The following is a 23893-nucleotide window of genomic DNA, read 5'->3' on the forward strand; positions in this document are numbered from 1 at the left end:
GAAGGGATAAACAAAATATAAGCAAAGACCCATTCTAGCTCTAAAAGTCTGTGATTCTATATGTCAAAGCCACCAGAGCATTTCAGACATCATCTAGCCTCCTAAAGTTCTTACAGTTACAAAAAGGATCCAGTCCTGTTCAGGTCATATATGGACTCACAACAATAAAGTCCATATTCTTGAACCTCAACTGACCCCTGAATTAAGCAGGACACCTCTACAGAAAAAAAAAACACACATCACACCTGCCTATATGGATAGGGATCTTCTGAATGGGTACCTTCCTCAACCATATACCACATTTATTAATAAACATTTGACATAAACCAGAAAAATGGGAGAGCTATATACCTCTACTGTTTTTCTATAGCACATTTTCACAATACAACCTAAACCATTGTCATCATTTCCACACTAAAAGTAATTATCAATTGTGCTCAATGAAAATTTAGGTAACATTTCCAGAATTTGGAAAACATGTAATGCAACTGGACTATGCAGCCCAAGGTATAAGGGCCATCCACAATATTTCTTAAGAAATAGACCGAGGGGTCATTTCGTGAAGTGGCATTTCTATACATGGTGCTCCAATGCGGTTGCTGACAGAGTTTACTTATGAACTGAGGTTAGGGAGAGTAAGTTGTTTAACGTAATAGTTGGAGCTCAGCGAAGTAGTTGTTACTTCAGTCATATTCCCTGAGAATTCCTTGGGTTCTAGGGCCACACCTAGAATATTTGTGACAAATTTTGATTTATAGAATTGTGCCCTCCATAATTTAACTGTCTCAGGGCACAAGTACAGAGAAAACATGCAGGAAATATATATCATTTAAGAGGTGAGTTCACAGCCTGATCTAAGTAAGTTGGCCTTCTGCCAAAGCAAGGCAGGTGGAGAACTCCATGATGTGGGCCTCAGAGGCCACATTTCTACAAAGAATTTTGAGAATTTTTACCTAGAAAATCTTGAATCATCTTAAGTACTACCTGTAATTAAGCACACGTCTATATTGATTTTTTTAAAGAAAGTACATGTTTTATGCATCTTCAGTGATTGTTTCTGCTTAATACAAAACACTGAGTTTGAATACTGAACAACCTAGCTTACATAGTACCCATGAGAAGCAGCTGGTAAAATACACTCATGGTAATAATATATGGCACTTCAAATATATTTCAAACTGTGAATTGAGTGAATAAAGAGTGGTTGCTCTTTTAATACTATGATATTTAAAATTAATCTGCCAGAATATCTACATAAGTAAAAATGATTGAAATAATTTGCCAAATACTCTGGTTTTAATAAAAAAAATTGAAAAATGGGTATTTTTATCTTTGTGTCCATCCATTTAATTACAAGTCTTAAAATGTGCTTTCATTCATTCAAAAATATTTATTGCATACCCATCATTGTGCAGGTAGCTAGGGAAATAAAGAAGAGTAAAATGGATATGCTTGCTGCCTAATGGAGCATACACTCCAGTGGAGAAGACAGACATTTAAAAAAACCTACAAATAGCATACACATTCTAGTCACAATCTGAGAAACACTGGGAAGAGAGGAAAGTGCATGAGAATATACAACTAAGAGACCTTAAGCAGATGGCTGATGGGGGGAAATATTATGGAAGGGGTCTTCAAGGAGTGACTTTTACCAGACATGAAGGATGAGTAGTAGTTACCCAAGCAAAACCTAGGTGAAAACAACTCCTGGGCAGAGAGATCAGCATATACAAAATCCCTGAGTCAGACAAGAGCTTGGCTTGTTCAAGGAACCATAACAAGGCCAGTGAAAGTAATGGAAGCAATGAGAAGCTGGAAAACTAAAGTGGGAAAGCTCACAAAGGTGTAACGGACCATATCAAGGATCTTTTATTTCACGCTAATTATAAGAGGAAGTATTTATTCTGCAATGTCAATGAGCCTGTGTCTAGGCCTCACCTCTGACAACACTTGTTTTCAGTTTTCTCTGCTGTACTAATTTTAACTGGTCCATCTATTTACCAGTGTATTCATTTCCCAGGGTGACTATAATTAACTACCATAGAGTGGGTTGTTTCACACAACAGAAATTTATTCTCTCACAGTTCTGAAACCAGAAGTGTGAAATCAGGTTGATAGCATGGTTTGTTCCTAATGGGGGGCTCAAACAGAAAAACTGTTCTATGCCTTCTTCTAGCTTCTGGTGCTCCCCAGCAATCCTGGTCACTCCCTGGCTTGTGGCAACATAACTTCATTCATCACATGGCTGTTCCCTGGGCAGCTCTGTCTCTGTCTTCAAGTTTCCATCTTAGGAAGACACCAGTCCGTGGATGAGGGGGCACCTTAATCCAGTACAATCTCATTTTACTTTGTTGCATCTGCAAAGTCACAGGGACCAGGGGATACAATCCGACCCACAACAGGAAGCTATTGAAGGATTTTTACTGGGGAAGTGACATGATCGTATTTGCATGTTACCATCAACTTGCCCGCTGGAGGAAGAACGGATTGGAAAGAGGCTGTCGAAGGGAGAGACCAATTAAGAGGATATTGCACACTCCATTGTTGCTAATATAGTAAAAGAAATGTTCCGAAAGTTTTATCATATAAACATATAGCAATACCAAAACAATAGTTAAAAATTATTTTAAATATATAACTGACATAGACATAATAATATAACTAACTTTAAAGGGGGGTAGGAATTTTTAGGGATCAAAAAAAAAAAAAAGAAAAGAAACAAGGACTGACATCCAGAGTGGTAAACTGCCAGTACAGCAGTGGTGTGCTCAGGCTTTTGTGCCAACTCCTTGGCCTGGAGGGTTGAGTTTTATGTGCTGTATGGGGGACAGGAGGCAAAGCTTGATGTCAACCTGAAGAGGGAGTTAAAATTAAGATCTATCAGTAAAGCCAGGGTCTACCAGTTAATTTAAAAAATATGTCCCTCCACTGACAAAAAGAGATGATAAAGAAAAATGTCATTCTCAGTCTAGCATTAGGGAATGAATGAATTAATTAATTAATTAAAGTTTTCCGTGACAACCACAAGCTTCCCATACTCAAAGTTTGGATTTAAAATGATACTACTTAGTGGGTCCAAGAAAACTCAAACAAGAAACTATTTTTAGTTACCCTAGGTTGGTTATACCTTGGAAAGTCCAAGAGACACAAATACAAATTCTCTGCAGAGGATGCACTTTAAACATTAACTCATGCACCTCAATCTAAATGTCAAAAATTATATTTACGAGTTAGCAGAAACAACCAACAGCAGAATTAAACCACCCAGGACTTCAGTTATTAGAAATGTAGTATATAAAATAAATATTTTTAATTGTTCAAAAAAGACATTGAAATCATAAACTGGGAACAAAGTACTATTTTTAAAAAATCAAGATAATTTGAAAAAGAACCAAATAAAATCTCTCAAATGAAAAATGTAATCACTACAGTTAAGAATTCAGTAGATCAGATAAATAAACAATCATACAGAGCTGAGAACATAATGACTTTCAAAGTTGTTATTCAGAATAGAGCTCAGAGACATAATGAAATGCAAAATATGAAAGGGAAGTTAAATTACAAAAGAGCAACCTGCTAGGTATAACAAATGTCTGATTTATGACCCAAAGGGGGAGGAGTAGAGAAAATAAGACAAGCTAAACATTCCCAAGTAGAATAGGGAAAGAAAGAAAGAAAGAAAGAAAGAAAGAAAGAAAGAAAGAAAGAAAGAAAGAAATCACATCTAGGCACACAGTGAAATTGCAAAACACCAAAGAAAAGGAAAAATCTTAAAAATGGCCAGAGAAAACAGTTTATCCACAATGGAATAACAGTTATATGAAAAACAGATTTTTTCAAGAATAGCAGTGGATCTAGAACACAGTGGAACACTATTCTCAAATTGCTAAAAGCAAATAATGACCATCCCAAATTGTTTACTCAGCCAAATTATCATTTTAACAATCAGGGCAAAACAAATGCATTTTGGGCAAACAAAAAAAATCTGTGCTTAACATAAGCAGACCCTCATTAAAGGAATTGCTAAAGAAAATACATTTGTAAGAAGTCAAAAAATTCCAGAGAAAGGGTCTGGGACGAAATAAGTGATGGTAAACAAAGGAACTGGTAAATATAAACAAACGTTGAATATATAAAATAATAATGATGTAAATATATGAGAAAAGATGCAATCTATATAATGCACACAAATACTATGTAAAACAGTGGGAGGATGATCACAATTAGCATACTCCCATGCATTGCTAGGGAGAACAGAGATTAATTTCGGATTTTGTTAAGATTAAGAGCAACCATGCAATGAACAAAAAAGGGACTTATAGCTTCCAAAGCAATTTAGGGAGAAGAAGATATTTTTTAAAATCAAAATCCAGTCCAAAAAAGTCAGAAAGAAAATAGTAAAACATAGTAAAAGAAGGAAAAATATAAAGCACAAAATCAGATGATGAAAATAAATCCAAGTATAAAAAAATCACATAAAACATAAATGGATTAAAATCACCAATTTAAAAACAGTATTTCAGATCTAATTTTTAATTCAGCTCTAAGTTACTTATAAAAGATGTATTTAAAACATACAAGCCCCTTCTCCCAAAAAAGCCACTAAATTAGATGGTGAAAGGCAGGAAAGGAAATGAGCTTTTGTCCAGTCCCTACTGTAACACAGAGTGTCACATACATCTTTTGTCAGAGCGAGAATTTATTATTTCCATATTAGAGTGAGGACCTAGGCAGTGAAGTTAATTGACACACTTAGAGTCACACTTGACACTAGCTTGCAGAAAAAGAACTCTCAAATCCAATTCAGTCCATTAGCAAAGACTGGGCTCTAGCCAACACCAGCACTTTGCCATCTGAGACAAAAAGCTTTCTGACTTTCAGGTGGGGAAGGTGGTACTGGGCAAGTCCCCATGAAAAGCAAGTAATGGGCACCTGGGTGGCTCAGTCTGTTAAGTGGCGGACTTCGGCTCAGGTCAGGATCTCAGGGTTTGTGAGTTTGAGCCCCTGCGTGAGGTTTGGATCCTCTGTCCCCCTCTCACTCTTTCCTTCCCACCCCCTGTCAAAAATACATAAAACGAAAGAAAGAAAGAAAGAAAGAAAGAAAGAAAGAAAGAAAGAAAGAAAGAAAGAAAGAAAGAAAGAAAGAAAGAAAGAAAGAAAGAAAGAAAGAAAGAAAGAAAGAAAGAAAGAAAAGTCCAGGAGTATGTCTTAAAAAAGAAGAAGAAGACAAAGAAAATCAAGTAACAAGAGAAAAGAAAAGACAGCAAATCTCTACCAACTGTCCCATTAACTGGTTCTCAGGATATCTGGTTCTATCTTTGGGGCCATAAACCCACAGGCTACTGAATCCAGAAATTTTTTAACTGCAAATTCCTTTGTTTATTCTCCACCTATTCATTAATTATTGATTATTATAGTCTGTAATGTGAAGAATCTCAGATGTAATTTTTTTATACTTTTTTTTTTTTGAAAGGTTTACATAAGAAGTCCAATGTGTTTGGTAAGAAATGGTCTAGCCCACTGGCTGGTGGCTGAGTATAAAAACTGTCCTGGAAAATTAGGAAGAAAGCACCCAATGCTTCTACAGAGAGCTCACCACAAAGGAGGAAAGGGCACTTACCTCTCCCCCTCCCAATAAGCCATATTGTCTTTAATGGCCTTATATGTTAGCTACGTTTCTTCTAAAAATCACACACATGATGGGGTGGTAGGAACAAAGCCAGCAGGGAAAGAACCAGAACATAGCTTGATGCAGCTGGTATTCTAAATCTATAATATAAAAAGCTACACTCACATGCTGTTTCTGTTTCAGTAGGTGACACCTTGCATTTTTAACAAGGTTTAATGGGGGGGGGGGAATACAAATTATTAAGCTAATTTAATCTGTTATAAGAAAACATGTACAGTTTATTCCTGAATTTATAAAATTTTACCTTTTGTCTAAGCAGTTGGCTAGCTGTCCTTTGTCCTCTGTATATGTGTATGTATATGTGTGCATGTGTCTGTGAGTATGTATATGAATAGAGAGAGAGAGATTTGGCATGATGTTCACCTTATGATTATTATTTGGAAGTAGTAGGACTTCAGGTGAAAGTTGTTCTCTTCTGAACTTTTCTGTATTGCTTGAATTATTTGTTTATTTCTTTAATGTTTATTTATTTTTGAGAGGGAGAAAAGAGAGCATGAGCAGGGGAGGGACAGAGAGAGAGGGGGAGACACAGAATCTGAAGCAGTTTCCAAGCTGTCAATGCAGAGCCCAATGTAGGGCTTGAACCCATGGCAGTCAAGAGATCATGATCTGAACTAAGTCAGACACTAAACCGGCCGAGCCACCCAGGAGCCCCTGTATTGCTTGAAATCTTGCTAAAATCTTTTAAAGGTAATTCATGGTTATCGTAGAATATTTGGAAAATATTAAAAAGCATGAAAGAGAAAAATAAACAGCACTCCTAATTCTACCTCTGTTAACATTTGGTGTGTTTCCATCACAACTGATTTGAATATTCAATTTGGACTCCCGCTTTTTTACATAAAGTGTTTTTCTTGTGTTGTTAACTATTTTGGGGTGTTGAAGAGAGGATTCTATTCTGGTAGTTCATATTATAAAGAGATGATGGTCATCTGGACTGAGGTGATGAGCTGGAATGAAAATAAATGCAGAAATATAAGAATTGTCTAGAAAAAAAAGTGACAGAACAAAGCGATGGATTTGGTGTGTAGTTTGAAACGACTTTCAAGTTCTGTGTTTTAGTTCCACGTACATCAAGGTCTCGCATAATTTTACGATAAATCAAGCAAAGAACACAAGTATAATAACAACATCAAAAGTACATGAAAATTTCTTACAAAGTCATAATTTGAAATGTTGAGCTCATGTGCCAGCATATTTACCTAACAAGTCAAAAGAGCAGGTTTATAGGAATTATACTTTCTAATAATTTTACCCAACAGTATGAATCGTTCCATTATGAGCATCAAGAGAAACAGTAGGATCAAAATGATACAAGAGAAAAAGTTTTGGCTCTTAACCAAAGAGTTCTATGTCATATTTCTCTCTTCAGTACACGACAGTGGAGTCTACTAAAAGTCAACTAAAAGCAAACTCCACTCCTCATGCTGCTTTCATAATTGTGTTTTGAGGGCCTTTGCTACATACTTGGAGTGCACCATATTTTCAAAGCTAACTGACTGATTTATGAAGAAACACACATGTGTTTTTTTGCTCCACAAAAGCAACCAAAAGCACATTTGGATAGTATTAAACTGGAAAGATAAAATACTGCACAGTTCTGAAGAATTAATTTTAAAATATTTCTTTAAGATAAACAGCATATCAACTCTATCTTAAATGTCATCACTTCGGATGACCAACTAAGCAGATTTACAGACAACTGCATGGCTGAAAAGGAATTATTTCAGTCTATCTGTCAAAAGCCATTATGTCGACACAAAGACATGAACATCATCTCCAGCCACTCTGTAGGCAGTGGAACCCCCACCGGTAACAGGGGAGAGGTACTCCATATCATGCAGAATTCTTCGACGTATTTTCTCATCTTAAAATTGGCTCAAAAATGACCTGTTACAGAGGGAAATAAAATCTTAATGATCACAAATAAGAAAGAAGGAACTGTCAGCATTTCATACTTCAGACTGTAATTCAGAGCTGTTATGCAAGTCACATGTTGGTCTCACCAAAACTCTGCTCTTAGCTTTTCTTTACACATTTCAACATACCTTCACATAGTTTGAGTTTTTTATAATGAAATAAGAACTCTAAAATATAATCATTGGTTTCCAGTAATATTTTATTGACCAATTCTATGTCATTCAAAAATTAATTTATGTAGGGGCGCGCCTGAGTGGCTCAGCTGGTTAAGCAGCTGACCTCGGCTCAGGTCATGATCTCAATGGTCAGTGAGTTGAAGCCCCGCTTCGGCCACTGTGCTGACAGCTCAGAGGCTGGAGCCTGCTTCGGATTCTGTCTCTTCTCTGCCCTTCCCCCACTCGCACTCTGTCTCTTCCTCTCTCAAAAATAAATAACCATTAAAAAATTTAAAAAAAAAACAACTTTAAGTAGGCATGCATGCAACGAGTCTGAGAAACCTTCTGCACCTGGCCAGCACTCTACCCAGCAAGCCCCGTGGCACTGTGCTGCCTGGCATTTCTCCGTAGGGTTGCTTCAGCCACTCCAAGACCTTCTGAATTCCCATCTATGGCTCCTTGAAGAATTGCAGAGTTTGGCAATCTAGGCCACAGAGCTCTGCTCCCTTAGGTATGGAACCTGGAAGAAGGTGAGGCGAGCTGTCCTTAGGATGAGTGAATAAAGTCATCCTTGCAAACTCACTGACAACACTTTCTCCCCATGTAAAGGTCACTGGAGATCAAGCTCCAAAAACCCCACATCCTACAGTTTTTCTTGAGGACTCATTCATTCATTCTACAAATATTTACTAAGGATCTGCTCTGCAGTACTAGGTATCAGGATAGAACAGCCAACTAAAGAACCCAAGATCCCTTTCCTCATGGAAATCTACACTCCACATTTTGGAAGTCCTCTACAGCCAAAACGGATCCGTGCCTTCTTCTGCAGCATCCAAAGAGACACTTGCACCCTTTACAAGTGGTAGGCCCACAAGGGATAACCAGAGCTCCTGGTCATAAATAATAACCAAAACAAAGGCAAAAGCTGCTGAAAACTTAACTTGCTTCTCCAAAGCTAGATTTCTTTAGTTTTAGTACACATATAGCAGCACTTTTCTTAGGAAAACAAAAAAGATATCAGGAGATGAATAATTTGAACCATTTGGAGCTAAGTGTAAACAATCTAGTACTTATGCTTAACTTTTCTGCTTCTTTTTTAAAAATTTTTTTTTAACGTTTATTTTTGAGACAGAGAGACAGAGTGTGAACGGGGGAGGGGCAGAGAGAGAGGGAGACAGAATCCAAAGCAGGATCCAGGTTCTGAGCCGTCAGCACAGAGCCCAATGCAGGGCTCGAACTCACAATGTAGGGCTTGAACTCACAGACCGTGAGACCATGACCTGGTCCAAAGTCAGACGCTCAACCGACTGAGCCACCCAGGGGTCCCTTAATTCTTCTGCTTCTTAAGAGCAGTTACCTGTGTTCATTACCTTGGACAGAAAAAAAAAGAAAAAGAAAAACGCTGCATCACAGATGTTGGGAAAATAAGTAATAGAAGTAATAGAAAACCACAGTAATGTGAGGAATCGTTCTCAGAAAGACTTTAAATCCTCTCTCACCTTCCAGCACATGGGAGGCCTAGGGATCCTTAACAATATCTGAGAGAAGGATGGATAATATCTCTTAGCACCTTGACTCTCCCAGAAACTCAAGATAAAAGCTCCATGCTGGGGCTCCATCTTTCAGCGGTTTCTACTTATTTGTAAGAAAACAATGCTTTCTTTCTTATGTAAAGAAAAAGCCTTGTATGCAAGATAAGTGAATTAATCTTGACACCTGATGAAGAATGGAAGCTTCAGAGGCAAATTTGAAAGAAAGAATATTTTATTTTATAAGCTTGATTTGAATCTAAGCCTTATATTCATGCTAAATCCAAGAATAAAGTTATTCAACCAAAACCTAGCAAGGGGGATCCCAATCAGTTTGAGTTTTTTCCCAATTATAAGGCCCATCAGCAGAATAATAATAGGGGAAATTCTGTCATAGAACTGGATCTCACAAAACATAGAGATAAATACAAAAACTAAGAATTACAATTTATTCCAATTGTTTTTTTAATCCCCTTCTCTTTTTTTAACACATCTAGCTGTCTATATTGTATATTCTCTCTCTAAAAGTGAGCCTTCCTTTTGTAATATCTGTAGCCCAAATATTTGTTATTTTTTTCTATACATGCAATGTATTATATATACTGTTTATTTTTGTAGTCCATAGACCACAATAGGTCATTAAATTAAATTTTTAGATGACTCACTTGAGATTGCAGAGAAGTCATTTTTCAATACAGAAGCCAGAAGGTTAAGGTCACTTTGCAATCTTGATCAAAAACAACATTCAGGACTGCCTGGGTGGCTTAGTCGGGTAAGTGTCTGACTCTTGGTTTCAGCCAAAACCATGATATCACAGTTTGGTTCCTGGGTTCGAGCCCTGCATCAGGTTCTGTGCTGACAGCATGGAGCCTGCTTGGGATTCTCTCTCTCTCCCTCTCTCTCTACCCCTGCCCCCCCCAATAAATGAATAAATATTTTTTTAAAAGATATCAACATTCAGAAACAAGGTTGATTGAAGAAGCAACATGGATATTCAGTGACTTGACCATAACCCACAATCTGTGGGCCCAGACCAGAGCCTTTGGGTAATTTATAGGGCCCTACGTAACTAGGATTTAATTCCTATTTGCCCAAGAGCCTAGAGGTTCATTCTCAAGAACACATAACACCCTAAAGAATTCCCTGATTTCTGGACCTTGGTATTGAACTAAAAGTGAGCTGTGAGGAAGTGCAGCATTTCTTGAGCACCCTTAGAGGAGAAATGGGAGAGCATAGCTTTCATATGCTAATGGTCCCAGGAAGCACTTCTCAGCTCTTTCTGTGAACAAGGAAATCTCCCCAGAATGTCCAGCGCAAGAGTTCTCCCAAACTCTTTATCAACTCATTCTAGGAGTTCGCTGGATGCCTTCTGCTCAGTGTCATTAGGGCTTCCTCACACCTGGTGGCTCTGACCCACAAGGATTCAGGGCCACACACACCTACTAGATACTCCATTTGGGTGCACAGTCTAGGGTGCAGTCATCACCAGTCTCTCTCAATAAAATGGGTCAAGAGTAACAGATTTGTCCACCAGTAATTAAGTATAAGGAGCAAATAAAACATATGGAATAGAATCTTCTCATTGGGTTGAGAATACATATAATATTCTTTTTTAATCCCTTCATCATTTGGAATATAGTAGGTATTCGGAAATATGACTTGATTAACTGGTTGATAACCAGTGTATCAAATCATATGCATAACTGGCTTTATGACAAACATAACCAAGTAAATGGGTATCATATATGCTTACCCCTTTGAGCTCTAAACAGTTCTTGCTTTTTTCAGAACCAATAAACGAACCACTCAAGAAAAGCAAATACATTGCTTTACAGCATTGTACAGAAAATACATTGCTTTACCCTTTGTTTTTGACCCAACAGAATATGATTTAATCTCATCTACCATTTTATTTACCAGATTTAACTTGATAGAGTTTGACTATTTTGCTAAAAACAAACACTTCCCTCCCTTGATGATATCCAAATCAATGTGCCATAGAGTCCAAAGACATTTTCAAAAGGAAAAATTTAGAGAACACTTTGAGCTAAGAAAACATAGCTGGGATAAGTATGTGGCCCTCCAAGGTCACATGTGCACGTGCACACACACACTCAAGTGGCAAACGCCTAGAATGCTAAGATTAGTATTTGTACTACTTGACTTTTTACTTGATTTTATGTATTTAGGCTACATTCTGGATGTGTAGTGGAAGAACTCATCTTTTACAGATTTTAAAACATACTGAATACAGATTCTGCTCTCTAAATAATCATGTAATTATGTCATAGTGCCTACTATTTCACAGTTTTCATTTAAAGTTTCACATATGAACATGCATATCCTTTAATTGGAACACCTGGGTGGCTCAGTCAATTGGGCGTCTGACTTCAGCTCAGGTCATTATTTTGCAGTTCATGGGTTCAAGCCCCGCATCGGGCTCTGTGCTGACAGCTCAGAGCCTAAAGCCTGCTTCGGATTCTGTGTTTTGCTCTCTCCCTGCCCCTCCCCTGCTCGTGCTCTTTCTCTCTCTCACAAATAAACATTAATTTTTTTTAAATTTATTGAAAATACATCTCTATGCATTATTTCCAAATAGCTTTTATTAATCTGAACCTTTTAAACTAAATTTCCTTTCAAGAAACTCTTGGATTAAGATATCAATCTCCTTACAATCAAATTAGTTCGTTAAAATTTCCAGAGATGCTTTTCCTTTGCAACTATACTCTTATATCCTAATTTTTAAAGCAATTTGCTCTAATTTATTTTTGTCAGAAGCAAAAGTCATGATGATGTAATATTGAGACCAGACAGACATTTCACTGCAAGTCTTTTTTAATTGAAAATTTTATTGAGATATTTATAGATTCATATGCAGTTATAAGAAATAATAGAGATTCTTTGTATACTTTCCCCAATTTATTCCAATAGCAACATTTTGCAAAATCACAAGACAGTATCTCAACCAGTAAATTGACATTATATAATTCAATCATTTTATCCAGATTTTCCCATTATACATGTAGTCATTTGTGTGTGTGCATTTATTGTTTGATACAATTTTTTTAATTTTTTTTTTAACATTTATTTATTTTTGAGACAGGGAGAGACAGCATGAACGGGGGAGGGTCAGAGAGAGAGGGAGACACAGAATCTGAAACAGGCTCCAGGCTCTGAGCTGGCAGCACAGAGCCTGATGCGGGGCTCGAACTCACGGACCGCGAGATCATGACCTGAGCCGAAGTCGGATGCTTAACCGACTGAGCCACTCAGACGCCCCTGTTTGATACAATTTTATCACTAGAGTAGGTTTACATACCCACCATCACAGTCTAGAAACTGAATAGTTTTACCACTATAAAAATTCCTTATAATTTATTATTTTTCATTTAGCAGGCAGCTACACTGTGGTGAAGCACAATACACCAAAGTGTTGCCTGCCTTTCATGTGTTCAGTTATCACCCAAATGGGGTTTTTCACAGTAAGTGTCCATTTTTCAATCCATTTCTCATGATCTGACATCTCAGAAGAATCCAGATTACAACCGTAATTTTTTTTTAATCAAGGCTTCTTCTCAGCAGACCATACTGGCTGCACACCATTGTCAGAACAGAGAGAACAGGAACATTTTTTTAAACCTTATTTATTTATTTCGAGGGAGAGAGCAGAGGAAGGGCAGAGACAGAGGGGGGAGAGAGAGAGAGAGAGAGAGAGAGAGAGAGAGAGAGAGAGAGAGAGTCCCAAGCAGGCTCCAAGCTGCCAGCTCAGAGCCCGATGCGGGACTCAAACTTATGAACTTTGAGCCCATGACCTGAGCTGAGATCGAGGGTTGGTCGTTTAAACAACTGAGCCACCCAGGCGCCCCAAGAATAGGAACATTTCTAAGATGGCAAAAACCACCAAAGTCTCTTGGCTGACGAATGTTAGAGTCCCCACAAAGTGGATTAACCACAATCCATACACTCTTTTGTTTTCTGCCCTGCTACCATGTCTCCTTCTCTCTGTCCTATACTCTGTGGTCTTCTATCCTCATCCTTACATTCTTTTAAGGAGATGTTGGCAAGTAAAAGAAGTCATTTTTTTTTTATTTTGAACTCCTAATATCAGAAGAATTTGAGGCCAACACCAGGAGTTGATACAGGGTAGAAGATACAGGTAATCCAAAAAAAAAAAAAAAAAAGAGTAGTAAAAAAGGAGAGTGGAAGGGGAATGCTGTCAGTAGCCATCCAAGTAATTGCACCTTCATGAAGCAAGGAATATTCTGGTACAGCAGCAATTTTTAAAGAGAGAATATGCGGAAAATATCAGAACTGAGCATGTATATAAAATAAAACCTGAGAACACAAACAAGGATGTTCATGCACTGGTGCTAAGCAGAGTCTACATCTAAGATTCTCAAGCTAACACATCATAGACTGCTCCACTGCCACAGGCAAAGCTTGTCCAGAGAGCGAGCTGCATTGTCTCTGCACCAAGGGCATTCCTACAAGTTTAAAGGCCAGGATAGCCAGGTTGGACGGCTGCACCTCATGGTTTATCTTAGCCAGTGTCCTTGGGAGGCAAAGCCATCTTTAAATGTTTCATGATTGTATCACACTCCATTCCTGGGATCCACCAAAAGCACCAACCTAAAGAGCACTTCCTAAAATTCACTGGAGATAGATACCCATTTCTCTGTAAGCGAAGGGGCTGGATGGCCACACCATAGAATCTCTGACTTGGCCTCACGAGGGATGCAATGCTGGGATAGACAGCTCCTCTCTCTCAGTCATTAGAAATCACCCAAATGAAGTTTGCCCTCTGAAATATACATGGCTTAATTTCAATTTCAACTAATTATACCCCTCTGTATCTCCTTCATTCTGTTCACCAACTAGATAAATGTCTACCAAGTACTTACAGTTGTGCTGTGAAGAGTAATCAATGGGTATTAGTCAATAGTATTCTTTCTATGGCTTCACATTGCCTTGCATTTATACAAGCTCTTATCACATTTTTATGACAATTATATTGTGTACCATGTGTTTTCAGCACCCATTCTAAAAACTTCCCATGCTCTTCCTTTTCACTTTATAAATTAGGGGGTTTTTTTGTTTGTTTCTTGGGTTTTTTTTTTTTGCCAAGAAATACAATTATTAGTCTATGCTAACTAACCCAAGTAAATTAGTACCCAATGCTGATTCACCCAACTTTTTTATTCCAGTTCCATAGGAACTGCTAACTGTTCCCCCCATAAAAATGTGCTTAGTACCAGTTCTCAAGAAGGTAGGTGGTTCTGCAATGAGTTCCTATGACACCTTGAACTTGCCAAATAATAGCGCTGATCATTCTGTACTGAAATCGTCTTTCCACTTGTCAGCTAACCCCAGTATGACATGTCTGCAGAGTGAGAAATGTGTCTATTTTATTCATCACTGCCATCCCACTGCTTAGAGTAAATATTCAGTTGTTCAATGAATGACCATAGGGCCTTTATGCATGTCGTCTGGTTCAGACTACCGATACCAGTATAACTCGAACACAAAATTATCCCCCACCAGACTGTTGCAAAGGAGCTCACTAACCTAACACTCTCTGACCCATTTCAATATGCTTTTCCAGCTGCTGTTTTCTACTCCTTGGAAGCATAACAAATCAAAGGACCCCTCTTTTTCAGTAAATTCTAAAAACTAGTCACCTTACTAATCATGCCAGCTGAATCTCATTAAGCTCTTTGGATGTAGCTAATACTAATTCATAAAAGAAAAGGTCCCAAGTCCTGACTTTAACAACACAAAAGATCAAGGTCTTGTCTATTTCAAATCACAAAATTGGGCTCTGTGTCTTCTGCCATGAGCATCTTGAAAGGGATTCGAGGGGCTGAATGAAAGAAAACGAAAGGAAAGGTTAAGTAATGGTATATTAAGTCTGTTTGGGGTGGGGGAGAGTTTCTAATGCCATAACACAGGGATTACTTTTGAACTGGCTTTCCCCATCCTAATTAATGGCTTCAGGGAGGAGAAACAAATAGCATGTTAATAACCTCGGCAGGCAAATGACAACATCCATCTGTGCGGCGTTGTTAACATTCGGAGCTGAGAAATGAAACCAAGTAGTACAGTCAGATTAGAAATGGAGGCAGGCAATAAAAATAAGATCCAGCCTAGTAAGCTAATATCTCTGCAGGGAATGTTATAGAACACCTTTCTGTAATGGAAGGAAGGTCCTTGAAAAGGTATAATAGTAAAAGAGACACCAAACTGTTATAAGAAACTAAAACAAGATTTACTATGAGTGATGACAGCTTAGGAGAAAAAAAACACACACACCAATGACTGAGGTGTGGGTACTATAAACACAGGCATCTAGTCCCACTTAGCTAAAAGTGACATGATCATCTCAGAAAGGACCCAGTGAATCAGCATCACAGTACTATGCTTAATTCTTAGGACTGCTGGTGAAAAAAGTCAGAAAAACTAAGTAAATTTAAGAGGGAGAAAATAATAATTAAAAAACTCTAGGAATAACCTATATGAAAAGGTTTGAAAGATCATATCTGTGTGAAAAGTTTGAAAGATCAGATCTGTGTTAAAGATCAGATTTCTCTCTCTGGAGAGATAGAACTATCTCCAGATGTCTATAGAGTGTACATATTTAAGAAAACATAAAAAAAAACTTTTGGAATGCTATAGAAAATGTGAAAATAAAGAAATACAATGAAATTGAGGGAAAAATTATAATGTCTTTATTTGGATTTTATAGTAGTCTTTCAACAGACATCCAGCAAACTCCATCAGGGGGCTATTGAGAGGATCATATGTTCTTGTCCTTTCTTTTATTGACGTGATGAATCACATTAATTGTTTTGCAGATATTGAACCAGCCCTGCATCCCAGGTATAAATCCCACTTGGTAGTGGTGAATAACTTTTTAATGTATTGTTGGATCCAGTTGGCTAATATCTTGTTGAGGATTTTTGCATCCATGTTCATCAGGGAAATTGGTCTATGGTTCTCCTTTTTCATGGGGTTTCTGTCTGGTTTTGGAATCAAGGTAATGCTGGCTTCATAGGAAGAGTTTGAAAGTTTTCCTTCCATTTCTATTTTTTGGAACAACTTCAAGAAAATAGGTTGAACTCTTCCTTCAATGTTTGGTAGAATTCCCATGGAAAGCCATCTGGCCCTGGACTCTTGTTTTTTGGCAGATTTTTTATTACTAATTTGATTTCCTTACTAGTTATGGGTCTGTTCAAATTTTCTATTTCTTCCTGTTACAGTTTTGGTAGTGTATATGTTTCTAGGAATTTGTCCATTTCTTCCAGCTTGCCCATTTTATTGGCATATAATTGCTCATAATGTTCTCTTACTATTGTTTTTATTTCTGCTGTGTTGGTTGTGATCTCTCCTCTTTCATTTTTGATTTTATTTATTTGGGTCCTTTCCTTTTTCTTTTTTATCAAACTGGCTAGTGGTTTATCAATTTTTTTAATTCTTTCAAAGAACCAGCTTCTGGTTTCATTGACCTGTTCTGTTTTTTTGGTTTCAATGGCATTAATTTCTGCTCTGATCTTTATTATTTCCTGTCTTATGCTGGTTTGGGGTTTTATTTGCTGTTCTTTTTCCAGCTTTTTCAGCCATAAGGTTAGGTTGTGTATCTGAGCTCTTTTTTCCTTCTTTAGGAAGGCCTGGATTGCTATATATTTTCCTCTTATGACCACCTTTGCTGCATCCCAGAGGTTTTGCGTTGTGGTGTTATCATTTTCATTGGCTTCTACATACTTTTTAATTTCCTCTTCAACTTCTTGGTTGGCCAATTCATTCTTCACTAGGATGTTCTTTAGACTCCAAGTATTTGTTACCTTTCTAATCTTTTTCATGTGGTTGATTTCGAGTTTCATAGCATTGTGGTCTGAAAATATACACAGTATGATCTCGATCTTTTTGTACTTGCTGAGGGCTGATTTTGTCCCAGAATGTGGTTTATTCTGGAGAATGTTCCATGTGCACTGGAGAAGAACGTATATTCTGCTGCTTTAGGATGAAATGTTCTCAATATATCTGTTAAGTCCACCTAGTCCAGTGTGTCATTCAAATCCATTGTTTCCTTGTTGATTTTTTGATTAGATGATCTGTCCATTGCTGTGAGTGGGGTGTTGAAGTCTCCTACTATTATGGTATTACTATCAATGAATTTCTTTATGTTTGTGATTAATTGATTTATATATTTGGGTGCTTCCACATTTGGCACATAAATGTTTACAATTGTTAGGTCTTCTCTATCTATAGACCCCTTAATTATGATATAATGCCCTTCTTCATCTCTTGATACAGTCTTTATTTTAAAGTCTAGATTGTCTGATATAAGTATGGCTACTACGGCTTTCTTTTGTTGACCATTAGCACAATAGATGGTACTCCATCCCCTTATTTTCAATCTGAAGGTGTCTTTAGGTCTAAAGTGGGTCTCTTGTAAACAGCATATAGATGGATCTTGTTTTATTATCCATTCTGTTACCCTATGTCTTTTGATTGGAGCATTGAGTCCATTGACCTTTAGAGTGAGTACTGAAAGATATGAATTTATTGTCATTATGTTGCTTGTAGAGTTGGAGTTTCTGGTGGTGTTCTCTGGTCCTTTCTAATCTTTGTTGCTTTTGGTATTTATTTATTGATTTTTCATCTTTTCTCCCCTCAGAGAGTCCCCCTTAAAATTTCTTGCAGGGCTGGTTTAGTGGTCACAAACTCCTTTAATTTTTGTTTGTCTGGGAAACTTTTATCTCTCCGATTCTAAATTCTGGTTCAGACATTTGTTTGTATCTGTGTTGGTTAAGTCCCTGGCTGTTGTTTCTTCCTGCTGTTTCTTTTGGATTGAATTCCTTTGTTTCGTCATTTTGAAGGGAGAAAAGGAATTAATGAGGTAGAAAAAATTAAAATTAAAAAATATTAAAATTAAAAAATTAAACACAAACACACAAAAAAAATCGAATAAATGATGCTAGATCCTAGGTGTGTTTTGGTCTGGGTGTTGAAAGTGGCTTGATAGATTAGAGAAAAAAAGGGGAAAAAAAGAAAAAAAAAACAAAAAGAAAAAAGAAAAAGAAATCATTTGAAAATTTGAAAAAAATGAATACACTGAAGTAGACTAAAATGAAATGATGGAAGTAAAATAGAATTTGAAATAATTTACATAAAAGTAAAAAAGATAGTAGAAAAAAGTAAAGAAAAATATTTTTAATAAAAATTGAAAGTAAAAATTAATTTTTTCTCTTTCTGTATTCAAGAAAAAGAAAAGAAACGAAAAAAAGAAAAAAAAGAGAGAAAGAAAATTGAATAGCTGGACCTATAGCTAACAGACTGAAATACACCTGAAATTACTTCGTTTTCCCCTAGAAGTCAAACTATGAAGCGCTTTATAGTCCATATACTAAGCAGGCAGTGAGACTTATGTTCTTGAAGAGGGAGGTTGGCCCAGTTGGGCAGGGCTTAGTCTAATGGCTCCATTCTCCACTAAATGGTGCTGCTATCCTACTGGGGTGGATTGTTGTGGCGCTTGTAGGTGTGCATGCACAGGCGCGGGAGCAGTGAAAATGGCATCACCCAGCTACCCAGTCTCTAGTATCGGAAGTCTGTTCTCCCCGATCAACAATCGCACACCCGTCCTTTGTCTTTGGCTCCCATCCACTCCCTGCTTCCGCACTGTCTGTGACCAAGCCCCAGGCAGCACCTCCCTCCCGAGTGTTGTCTCAGATGCTGCTGCCTTCCCCGGCACTCCACTTCTGAGGGACTGCAGCTTTGACCCACCCCACCTCTCTGCAGAGGGTCTCACCAAGCAATGGCTGGGTGCCGGCCTCACCCAGGAATGTTTGCGGAATCGTGCTGCTGCCAATGCCCAGAGACTGTGGCCAGGTGCCAGCCCACCGCAGAAAAAGTTCACGAGACAGCATAGCAGCAGCGCCTCAGGGTTTATGGAAAATCACAACACACATCTGGCACCAGGCTTCACTCCCAATGACCTTGCTCCAGCACCAGTGAATGTGGCCGTTCTCTGGGGTCTGTGGGCCCAGGTGGCCTTACAGCCTCTACCAAACATCCTTCCAGTAGTGGAACTGCTTTTCCCCGGGTGGTCTGAGAACCTTCTGGACCCCACTCTGCTCCTAGGGATTCTCCTTTTCCACCAAAGCACCGCCAGGTATCTAGCTACAGAGTTTCAGACTCTGCGCTCCCCCCTTTACAGTCTTAATGGACTTTAAACCCTCTCCTTTCTCCTTTCTAGTTCTTTTCTAGCTCTCCTTTCTCCTTTTTAGTTCATTCCCTGTGGCTGTTTCCAATTTTCCACTTTCTCTCCAGCTGCTTTTGGGGAGGGGTGCTTTTCCCATATTCTTCCCAACCCCTATCTCCATCCTCCCTCTGTACGCAAAAGCAGCTCCCTGCCCTCCGTGGCTTCTCTAACCCCAAGTTCACCTCTCCACACTGCATACCTACTGAATTCCGTGGTTCACAATGTGCAGATCATTGTGTTAATCCTCAGATCAGTTTTCTAGGTGTGCAGGATGGTTTAGTGTTGGTCTGGCTATATTTCATGAATGAGAGACCACAAAAACCTTCCATGCTGTTCCACCATCTTGGCTTCTCCTCCCATCAGGAGCTAACTCTAAAATCTTGCATTACACATGATTTTGGGGTATTTTATGGCACAGAAGAAAGTTATGGATCTTTTTCTTCTTCATAAATAACTAAGGGAACCCACCCTTTCTTCTTGTACTAAACACCTGTGTTACACAACCTGTGTTGAAAGTGTTTAGAAAATACTTAAACTGCCATTCACACTCTTAAAATGGAATATAGAACACTTCTGTCCAAATATTTGTCACTTGGGACCTTTTCAAGTGAATACTTAGGTTGGTATTGATGTTAGTACATTCAACTTCCAGCAAGTCAGGGATTTGCTAAGTCAGATATAAAATATAGTATATAGAACAAATAAAACTCAGACTAGAGAAGCAAAGAGTACAGGTGATATGTTCCAGGTTTTTTCTTTAAATTATGCTTTACCCTAACTTTTTAACCCAAAGCCATGTAATAGGCAATATGGCCCTAATCTTTAATCACTTATATGCACTGAAGATATAACTAAAATCGATTCTACCAAACTAGGTTTAACTTATGTGTCAAAATCTCATTTTTGTATCTACTACAAGTATAGGATCTAGTCCCTACTGTGAAGACATTTATAGTCTTCTGAGAAAGAGTGGACATGTACATAAAAATGAATCCACCAATATAAGGTAGAACACAATCATCAAATAATGGGCCAGAGACACAGTGAGTCATGAAGAGTCCAGAAACGAAGAGATGTGGGGGTATTAAGCTAGTCCAAAGATTGAGGGAAAACTTGCAGAAATGATTTGGGCCCCCTATTATTTGTTTGTTTCTCTTCTTTCAGAAATGAATATTCAGCACCCAGCCCACTAAAACAACCTTTAAAATAACTTAACTGGATGTGTTACATACACACACACACACACATACACACAATGGAATATTACTTGGTGATAAAAAAGAATGAAATCTTGCCATTTGTAACAACATGGATGGAACTAGCATATATTATGCTAAGTGAAATACGTCAGTCAGAGAAAGACAAATATCATATGATTTCACTCATATGCGGAATTTAAGAAACCAAACAGATGAACATAAGGGAAGGGAAGCAAAAATAATATAAAAACAGAGAGGGAGAAAAACCATAAGAGACTCTTAAATACAAACATAGAGAACAAACTGAGGGTTGCTGGTGGGGTGCTGTGCAGGGGGAATGGACTAAATGTGTGATGAGCATTAAGGAGGACACTTGTTGGGATGAGCATTAGGTGTTATATGTAACTGATGAATCACTAAATTCTACTCCTGAAATCATTATTACACTATATGCTAACTAATTTGGATCTAAATTTTAAAAATAAATAAAATAAGATAAAAATAAAATAAAATAAAAACTGTACCTCTGGAAAACACCTATCCATGCATGCAATACTTACCTTCATGCTTACTATATGCCAAGTACTATTTTTAAAACTGGAGATATGGCAACAAACAAAATTAAGTCCCTGATCTCATGGAGCTCACATAGGGGAGAGGTGAAGCAACCAGTGAGGAAGTTTTAAAATGTGCACAGAAAATAAGCCGGGTAGTAAGAATGCTATGAAGGAGAATAAAGTGATATAAGGGAATAGGTAATGATAGAAATGCCATTTTACTTTTTTTTATTTAAAAAAAATTTTTTTTCAACGTTTTTTATTTATTTTTGGGACAGAGAGAGACAGAGCATGAACGGGGGAGGGGCAGAGAGAGAGGGAGACACAGAATCGGAAACAGGCTCCAGGCTCTGAGCCATCAGCCCAGAGCCTGACGCGGGGCTCAAACTCACGGACCGCGAGATCGTGACCTGGCTGAAGTCGGACGCTTAACCAACTGCGCCACCCAGGCGCCCCTAGAAATGCCATTTTAAATGTAGTGGTCAGAGAGACTCCTCTATCATAGGGTAATATTAAGCAGAAGCTTGGATAAAGAGAGGAAGTAAGCCATGGTGATATCTCGTGGAAGAGCATTCCAGGCAAAGGGCACCACAAGTGCAAAGACCCTGAGGCAGAACACATATTCCTGGCATCTTTTAGGATGGCAATGAGAGAGGAGAACATGATTGGACTTGAGATCGAGGAAGTATCAGGGAACAAGAAGATTGAAGGCCTAGCCAGCTGTGGCAAGACATTGGCTTTTACTTTGATCTGGAAAGCCACTGGAAGATTTTAAGCAGATAAGAAACATTATCTGTCTTATATTTTTAAAGGCTTTCTCTGGCTGCTCAGTAAAAAATAAAACACAGGGGGAGAGAATGATTAAATGAGAAACCAGTTAAGAAGCTGCTATAACAATCTAAGAAAACAATGATGTAAAATGCAGTACAGTGAACTCAATGAATGTGGTGAGAAGAAGATTCTGAATGCAGCTCAACAGTGTTTGTTGATTGGGGTGTAAGAAACAAAGAGGAGTCAGGGCGAATTTTCTGGCCTGGCAACAGGTACCCTGGAGCTGATATTTACTGAGTTGAGAAAGGTAGAGGGCAGAGCAGGTGTGGGGCCCAAGGTTAGGAGTGGAGGACCGAGAATTCTCTCATGGATATACGATGCCTGAGTTGTCTCTTAGTCTTCCAAGTGGTGATAATTAGCAGGTAGTTGGAGATATGAGTCTGGAGTTCATGGGAGCGGTCAGAGCTAGAGATCTCCATTTGTGAACCTCCAGCATAGAGACGATATAATGCCATTGGGCTGCATGATGGCAGCTAAGGGCTGAGACCTGTGATACTCCCATTCAAAGATGAATGAATTTTGAATCTATAGAAATGATGATATAGTAGTTAAACACTGAAACTCTGCTCTGTTCACAGTAAAACAAAATTGCTGTTTTACCAGGTCCCTGAATGGCATTTAAAGTTCAGAATTTTAGTGGGGATCATAAATATCCTAAGAAAGGTTAAAGCCTAAGCTTGCATTGCTGGCCAAGACTCTGCATTCCTTGACCCTCCCAATTAAGAAATAACAATAAAAATTATAAAGAAAATATTTATGGATCACTAAGTAATGTTGCAATACACTCAAAGGTAGAGTCATTTTGCCTACTATACCACCACCATAAACCTAGAGCAACAAAATAGTTTGATTAGAAATACACTGTCACAGTGTGCTGTTTTGAAGGGGCACATGCACCCCAATGTTTATAGCAGCACTATTGACAACAATCAAAGCATTGAAAGAGCCCAAATGTCCATCAATGGATGAATGGATAAAGAAGATGTGATATATATACATATATATACATACAATGGAGTACATATATATACATACATATATACATATGCCTACATATACATATACATGCAATGGAGTATTACTCAGTAATCAAAGAATAAAATCTTGCCATTTGCAACTACATGAATGGAACTGGAGGGTATTATGCTAAGAAAATTAGTCAGAGAAGGACAAATATCATATAACTTCACTCATATGAGGAATTTAAGATACTAAACAGATGAACATAAGGGAAGGGAAACAAAAATAATATAAAAACAGGGAGGGGGACAAAACATAAGAGACTCTTAAATATAGAGAATAAACAGAGGGTTGTGGGGGGGTAGGCTGAATGGGTAAGGGACCTTAAGGAATCTACTCCTGAAACCATTGTTGCACTATATGCTAACTAACATGGATGTAAATTAAACAATTAATTAATTAATTTAAAAATAAATAAAATAAAATAAAATAAAATAAAATAAAATAAAATAAATACACTGTCACTCTCAAGCCAAAAGCATTTTGTAGATACAGAGCCAGGAGCCTGGTCTGGGGAGGCTGAATAATAATTGAGAGGACAAGTAGATATGAAGCTTACAAACAACACAGCCAACCAGAATCAGGCAGGTAAGCCAGAGTCAGTACCAATGGCAGATCAAGCCAAGTAGACAAACAAAAGCCAGGAGTGTACAAATACCATAAAACACAACAGGTTTGGGGTCCAAAGTTCAACAAAACAACCAGGCACCAGTCAATCAATTAAAGTTTAAACAA

This window comes from Felis catus, chromosome B1, assembly GCF_018350175.1.
Source record: "Felis catus isolate Fca126 chromosome B1, F.catus_Fca126_mat1.0, whole genome shotgun sequence".
NCBI lineage: Eukaryota > Metazoa > Chordata > Mammalia > Carnivora > Felidae > Felis > Felis catus.